At 47.9% G+C, this 8,200-nt stretch overlaps 1 long non-coding RNA gene across 1 annotated transcript; it reads right to left on the reverse strand.

Annotated features, from left to right (window-relative positions):
* Positions 1–930: 930 nt before the first annotated feature.
* LOC144142307 (uncharacterized) lies at positions 931–7,470 on the reverse strand. Its single transcript, XR_013316941.1, has 4 exons — positions 7,050–7,470; positions 5,499–5,939; positions 4,171–4,256; positions 931–1,349 (listed from the first exon to the last, which is right to left on the reverse strand). It is a non-coding gene; the product is annotated as an uncharacterized LOC144142307 (long non-coding RNA).
* Positions 7,471–8,200: the final 730 nt, after the last annotated feature.

The following is an 8,200-nucleotide window of genomic DNA, read 5'->3' on the forward strand; positions in this document are numbered from 1 at the left end:
CAAGAAACCAATGATACAGAGTGCAAAAGTATGAATCCCACGATGTTTGACAGTGATTTTCCTGGCGAAAAGAAAATGATATCTTCGTTACAACCTCGCGTACTTGGCCCTCCATTGCTCAAACGTAAGGCACTGAGAAAGCAGCACGTGACAAAGAAAGGCGACACTGCTAGAATTAATTGTTCAAGGACAAAGGACCTCAACGGCGGTGCTCTCAATTTGCCACTGCTGGATAATAATCACCAGTGCCAGCTACTGTTGAGGGTACGAAGGAAGAATCTTCTCCTTCTTGCAAGACAACGCACAGTGAAACACAACTCAAAGCGCAGAACTGCAACAGCAGCTAACACTAGAAACCGAACCGTGCGCTCTGAAAAGAGCCGCAACGAGAGTACGACTCACGTGCACCCGGCTGCTACAAGGAAAAATAACTTGTGCAAACAGAAAGAAATACCTGCAATCCGGACAAGCAAAAGACTGCATCAAGGGGCTGCAGTAGCTTGGCTCACAGGTCCAAGAAAGCCACGGCATTGTTTCCATCGATGGAGGTGGAAGCCGACATGTGTCGAACTTTTTTGGCCCACTCGGACATGAACTTAGCTCTCCATGGACTGAACAATTTCTCGGACACGAACCATACTCATTGTCGCGCGGGGGAGGATGTTGTGAAATAAGTGGATATCCTTCTCTCATGCCCCACTATCATCATCAGAAGTATGTTGGATTAAAGGCACCATCGGGAGGGGTCTGCGCGGCTCGTCCCTTTCTCCACAGGCACCATTGTGATGTGGGTAAAAGTTTCAAGATTTTAGAGGTTTAAATTTGGGTTTTACGCCCTCGTACGGGTGTGCCGCGGTGAAGGCTCACAAATTGTGAATGAGTTCCCCGGATGCTAAATTTGGACAGGGAGGGGAAGAAATGCGTGCACAGTTGTAGTTGAATGCATTTATTTCACATTTTTCTGCCATTAGGCTGCTATGAAGATAACAAAATCCTGGAAAAAGAAACTAGATACAAGTTCTCATATTTCATCACTGTCTTTGACCGTGACACACTCTACTTTTGGCTCTGTGTCCGTGCCGTCCGAGCATTGAATTGCTGGCAGGAGCTTGTGGACCCCCAATAAACTTGTGCAACAATTGCCAAAACCCATTGGCAACAGCTGTGGTAGCATGCAAATCTGGTGCCACCCAGTTCAGGAGGGAAGTTGCCCCCCCCCACCCCCGAGGCGAAGCCACCGCCAGAGCTCTGGAAGCTGAATGCAGCAGGTAGATCCACAGCCAGTGCTCAAGGCCGACCTGGGTGCCGCTGGGTGCCAGGGAACGGCGGCTTTCTTTGCTGCAAAAACACTGAAAACAGAAGAGGAGGGAGGTGAGTAGGGTTCAGTTTGTAGCCACCAGAATGTCACTTGCAGCCACCGGGCAAGCAGTCTTGCAGGGAAGTAGAGGAATACTATGAAAATTGGAGGCGCTGCGGAGATAGTCCTTGTCGGAAGCTACGATTACTGTAGGATCGAGCCACTGATTGCGTGCCTGTTTGAAGTTAGCAGATTGGAGAATTGCTAGGGTGGTTTTGAGTACCTGCATAGAAGTACTTTGCATGCTAGTCGATGGGCCCAATTGTTTCCTCATATGCAGAAGCACGGCCACTCTACCCCCCTCCCCCCCCCCCCCCTCCTCACCCTTTTGGAGTGACAGGTAGATTGGTCTTGCAAACAAAATAACATTGTGAAAGCAGAAGTTGACTCACTGATCTGCGAAGAAAGTGCTTTGCACATGCTTGCACCGCCGCGTGTGAAGGGGACAACCTTTCTACTCTTGACTCTTTTACCCTGCCATCGTCTGTGCAGCATGAGAGCTAATTGGGTGGCACAACTAACCAGCTCCGACCTCTCCTCCCAGCATAGCCTGGTAGAGAGGGCCCGGGTGGCCAGTGCAGGCCAGGGTATCCCGGACTAGAGGAAACTCCCCACCAGGCGGGTGCCCAGACAGCAGCACCTAAGACTCGCACAAATAAAGTTTATTCCTCCTTCTCCTCTCTTTTTTTTTTTCGGAAATGGTGTTACGTTTACCAGTCTGTGGATGCCTAAAAATTGTTGCACGCCACTTTTCAAGTGGGATGCCTCACAAAATGCGGAACTGTGCTACCATGAACTGCTATCAAAAGAAAACTATCAATATGACCGGCTGCAAAACATTTTCTTGACAAGGAAGTGGGGTGATTGGGGACATGGAAACGTAAAAAAGACAAGGGGTTGAGATTAGGAGAAAGCATTTTAAGCCGAGTAATACTATTATTTAAAACGTTACATTTCGCACTAAAATTCACGCAGGCAGAGGCAACGAAGCACCCCAAATGGGACATTCAAATGAATTAGGGGAATTCATTTGAATGTCCCGTTTGGGGTGCTTCGTTGCTTCGCTGGCGGTTTAATTTGTTCCTAGCTCCAGGACCGTTCCGCAACGTCTTTGTTTTACTTCACCGCAGACAATTACAAGGTAGAAAGCATATGCAAGTTTCTGCTTCCAGCTGCTGTGCCGACTCAGTTTCCGCCCTACCCAGCCTACACGTTGCTGCCTCGTGCCAAGGAGAGCAAAACTCTGTTTAGTGCTCTCTCACTTCATCATTTCACGTAAGCCAGAATATCAGGGGAACCAGTGTCAGTAGCATAAGAGAAAGAGAGAAATGCCTTCGTATAGAACAACGCAACACTGAACGTGCAGCCAGTGGATACCACTAAGAAAACATAGCTTCGGGCAAGCCTTCAGACTGTCAGAAACACTTGGAAAGTGGATTGAAAGCTGAACAATGCCAGACAACATTTGACCTGGTTAGATGAACTGCAGAGACTAACCAAGCGCTTGGAATAACAGTTCAGCAATATGGGGACAACTGAGCAGTGCAAGCTCTAAAGACCTCTCAGAATCTGCACAAGCAGAAAATAGGAATGCGAAATTTGTCGAACAGATTATCAATATCGATAATCATTTATTGGGGTGGAAGAACTGCGTGAGTGCAGCCTGCTTCTTGGAGCGCAACGCGCTGCTGGTGACTGCTTGCTCCACGGTATCTAAACAGTCGACAAGCACAAGACTGCTGCCCTCAATGGCACTGCAGCATCGCCGTAGCAGGGCCACGGCAGCGATGGCTTCGCTCGCGCTCAGAAGCGGTACGGAGTCCTCAGTGTCTTCGACAGAGCGGAGACAAGCATGGATACAAGCAAACAATGGCGAACCCAGCGAACTGAGCAAGAAGTGCGCGCAGCGAGTTGCGCGGTCTTGAAGTTCGGTGACACCGCAGCCCGCAGCGCCCAATGTATCGCTTTCGGCTCCAACGGCATGCATGCGTGGACCTGGTCCACTCTGCCACGGCCTGGCCACGGCCGGTTTGGATGCGCCCGAGCTCGTGCGGGACTCGCAAGCGACACTTGCGCCACCGCTGCGCACCGATATATTGCGAGACAGCCTGCCACATGCCTAAGGAGAGCGAGAAATCCCACGCGGAAGAGTTCGATATATCCATTGTGAGCAAAATCGCGTATGATATAAAAAGATTTAAATGCATGTAATTTTTACCGGAATTATACAAGGGTTTGATGTAGGCAATAATTCAATATATCCATGTTCGATATAAGCTGGCTTTACTGTAATAACCATTGCTTTTTCTCTGTTCTCTCTCAGTGCTTGTTCCTTTGTACTGTGCCTGTTCCTGCTTCACGAACTTGCACTTATGTATTGGGATTTTGGTGAGCCACACCCTAAGTAATCAGGGAGTGAGAATGACAAGCTGGCTTAGTTTTCAGTTACAGATCACAGGACTGCAAATTATAGATGCAACAAGCAGTAAGCCAGCATATGTTAGGGCTTTCTTAGACCGTGGTTAGGGCACAAAACCCTGCGGTATTGTTTTGCTTTCACCAATGGCGTTTCGTCGCACTGTTCCATTACCACAACTTGTATCCAAGGCATTTTGCATTATACAATTAGGTGCAATGAAACTGCAGCGAAAGAACATGCAAGAAAACACACCGGACACCTACTGTAAAAGTAAGACTGTCGAGTGAAAGTGAAAGAGGGACATCTGGAAGCTTCAACTATAGATAAACTTTCCTAACTTCTCGGGATACTTTACGTTAATATGTTTATATCTATTAAAAACACAAAAACTTACTTTTCTCAAAGCAGCGTTTGGTTTTCAACATGGGACCGTTCTCGCACCACAGCTGGAACCCTTGAGTGTTGAGGTGCTGATTCCCCCTGTAATACGCCAAGACAGATTTGAGGCACAAAAAGACTTTTGCATCAGCGTCCATGTAAAGAAGCTGTTGCACACCCAAATTTAGTGTGGTAGAATAATTTACTGCTTTTCTAAGCAAAAAGGTAATCAAATTTAAAGCTACTCAAAGGCTGTGCCAAACTCTAAAGCTCCCTTAACAAGTGATAGCCACTTCTATGCATTTCTTTAATCATGGATTTGTTTTTTTAAGGTGACAAAACATTGCCAACATTTAATAATGGCATCTGCATTGGCTGTATAGTCGATGTGCTTATTGCTTTACTATACTAGACACTATACTTTAGTCGCCACAGCTTCCCTGCACAGTTGATTTTAATTAAACAAAAATTTGTTTTTCAAGACGGGTATGTTAGCCTTGCAAAGGCTGAGTACCCCAGCTGTTTCTTTTCTGTGCACAACGTGAGAAGGCGCCATCCTAACTACTCAGGTTTCAGACTGGTATCGCTTAAAGCTCAACAACCAAATGTTTCATCAAAACTGCAGCCCACAGGCAAGGCTTCCCAAAGTAGCGACAAAATATTGCACTGGCTTTCAACTGTCACATTTCCCAACGTCAGACACACAGCTGGTAGCAATCCTGTTCACCCTGTCATCTAAGCACTGCCTCCAGGTTTTCTGCGGCTTGTATGTTCAAGAGACCAACTTAGGCCCAAGAAGAAAGAGTGTCCCCACGTAGCTGTAGAACCCTGTTGTGGTGCTATCAGAACCAACTGCGCGGTTGCATGGGTGGCTGTGGTTGGCGGGAGAGGAAAAGGAAAGGAAATGCACTGGGGACATTTTGAGCTCGGCAGGGAGCTTACCCGTAAGGGACATCCTGTGGTACATGTATAGCCATCATGGAGGTATCGGCAATACTTAGTGTTAAGCGTCTGCGTATGGGATGCACATACAATGAATTTGAAAAAAAAAAAAAACACTATGTGTTTAGTATATAAGTGCAATTGTAAAGAAATGCAGGTGTTAAACTCATTGTAATGCTACGGCCGAAGGGAAAGATCAAAGCCGTATGCTGGACGTGCACACAAATGCATTTGAAGTGTATCTTTTTTTTTCTATGAGGTGCATTTGACAGCACAAAGAATAAAAGGACGCCGCCAATGACACGACAAAGAAAATAATGGTGAATGGGAGAACATTCGCAAAACAGGGCCCACTACTGTGGTTTATGGTGCTGGCTAGTGCTGGACACATGAACCACTCACGGTGTACCACAGCTCATGTGTGTGGTGCAATCAGTCACATCATTCACTGCAGGTGAAGGTTCCCAGGCTTGGCAGCGTCTTGCATGGCAGGATCAGCCACTAGCTGACACGAGACACTCAGGAACACCTCGAGCGCCAGAAAGGACGAGCCAGAATGTCAAGGACAAGTGTTAGCAGCGAAGCAGTTTGAGCCTGAGCAAAAACAAGCAAGGCACCACGAACTTAGGTCCCACCGCAACAGGAAGCCAGAGTGGGATGAAACAGCAGGGCCCTGAAGTCACTTGACCCATTCAGGAGGCCAGGCCTAGGCGGCCAATGGCAAGGGTCTTGGAATCCCGTGGCTCATCGATCAAACGTATGACACAGAGATCCGCCATTACAACCATGCCCTGTCCTGGTTGTGCTTGTTCTCCCCAGGCTGCAAGATCTTTTGTGTAGAACCTGCGAGACATTCAATGATGAAAGTAGCCGGAAAAATGCTGCATCACCAATATCCTGCTACACTGCGTATGTAACACTGCTAGATTTCGACAGTTGCTTATGGCAGAGAACTCAGTCTTGAAATCTGTGCGTAACTTTTTGCACACCCCCGTTAGCACTTATGAATGCTCATGTTGCGTGACTGCACTGTGCAAGTGGTGGCATACTGCATTCATGTCTGTGCCCTTTCAGTACTGTGAACGTGAACACACTGAAAACAGCTCAAGGACGGAGTGGAAGGAAAAGACAAACACGGAGCACTGCCCGTACCTCATGTGCGCTGTTTTCGGTGTGTTCAGTTCATACTAACTAGCTCAACGTAGCACTCTAGTAAGAAGAATTGAACATGTTTGAATTTTGAGGTTGAGCTTTTCTGACCATTCAGGATTGAGAAAGTATTCACATGTATTTAACGTGCAATTTTTCCAACTAGTGACATGTTCTGCAAAGTCTGCAAAGCGCACATAAAAGCTTCTTTTCCAACCACTGGCCTGGTTTATTCACAACAAACAAAATCGTCCCTTTTCCCAAACTCTATGTTTGGAGAAAAACAGGGCAAGGGTGGCACATACATTGAAAGAAAAAGTGCAAAATACTGCTTCGACAAAGAAAAACAAAAGACAGAGAAGCTTGTTGTGGTGAAAAAACCGCTGAAATAGCAGGGACGAAGAAAGCAGCAGTCAACGCTCGAGCGCTTTCCCCACCAAGATGAATTCCAACTAGCCCAACTTTCCGTGCTGCAGCAGAGAAGTTCAGGAACCACATGACACACTGCTACGTCGCATCAGCCTGGCAAGAAACTTCAAGGCGCTTTTCTGAATTCTGCCTGTGTGCACATTACTAAAGCCTCACTCACATCGTTCGGTCACATCAATGTGACTTCTGACAGTGAAAAATTTGTTCGTACGCGCGTTTGTACGTCACCTAGTCCCTCCACTGCAATTTCATCCCGCTCAATATGCCTAACGCGCAGCAGCTAAGGCCAAAAAGCACCAAACGTTATCGAGAAGTATAGTTTTCTCTTTCGCTCGCCCAATATATCATATGGCATCCAAGTCGTTTGATACCAACCTGTTCGTATGTCTGGGCTTCGGCATTCGCACAGATGAACACGGTAGACTGCGTAGTGTATTGAGTGCTGTCTCGGCTGGCGTGCACGCCTTGGAGCTGCAACAAAAGCTACTTGCGTAGCGTGGGTCTTAACACCGAAAACACGGCAAGGAAGACTCCGAAGCCTTTAGAGGGGGATGGTGGACGCTTCGGTGTAGCGATTTGCGTGGGGTATTTAGCACCAAAAGCACAAAGTACCACCATAACAACACGACGAAGATGTAAGGACACTTGAGAGAGCAGTGGTGCGGCGCAAAGTGCTTCTTTTTCACGCTATATTCTTCTAAATCTAGCCGCGTAGCAACGAGCATGAGCGCGCCGAGTTAGTGGGCGCCGCCATTTGCATTAACCAAGGCTGACTGTAGCCATGACAACAAATAAACAATCAAAAACTTCCCGGACGTGACGTTAGAGGGTCACGTGGTGTGCGTCTAGGCGGCCAGCTTTGTCATTCACGCCCGCAGGGCAGTCGGATGGATGGAAGCGTGTGCGCGTGGCCGCACTGCTTCGGCGGTACCCACTGCACGTTCAGAATTTGGTCAAGGTTAATTTTTGTGCCGTTGGCCTCCCGTCACCGGCGGCTCCTTGCACGTGCCGCCGTTCGTTCCCCGTAGGCGTGACGGCCGCCCATGACGCAACGCTCTGTCGGTCCACGTTGTACGGAGACATCCACCCGTAAGGAAGGCGCCAAGCAACGGCGCAATTTCGCTTTTGGTTTCGTTTGTAGAGAATTTCCCCCTTTTTATTTTGCGTAGAGCCGTGACGCACGACCAGCACCCACCGCTGAATGTAATTATAGCATCAGAAATTCTAATCGCAATCAAATCCCCGCCGCATGCGACCACTCACAAGGGGCGACGCATGTAGTGTGCATTAGGAGTACTTGGTCCTACGGGTGTACTTCGTTTACGCACGAGGAATCATGTCTGCGTTCATTTCATGGGTTGTTTTTATCCCAGAGTGTGATTTATACCGGGCTTCAGCGAACATGTGTCCGTGCGCATGTATGCCACCCGTTCCTACGTACGTATCCACGTTAACTTTGTTCCGCACTATGTACCATCCATGAAGTGGCTAAGGTCGGAAACGGATGAAAATTGCTTTCTGGGGAT

The sequence above is a fragment of the Haemaphysalis longicornis genome, unplaced genomic scaffold (assembly GCF_048455015.1).
Source record: "Haemaphysalis longicornis isolate Haplotype H1 unplaced genomic scaffold, Haemaphysalis longicornis Haplotype H1 scaffold_1, whole genome shotgun sequence".
Lineage (NCBI taxonomy): Eukaryota > Metazoa > Arthropoda > Arachnida > Ixodida > Ixodidae > Haemaphysalis > Haemaphysalis longicornis.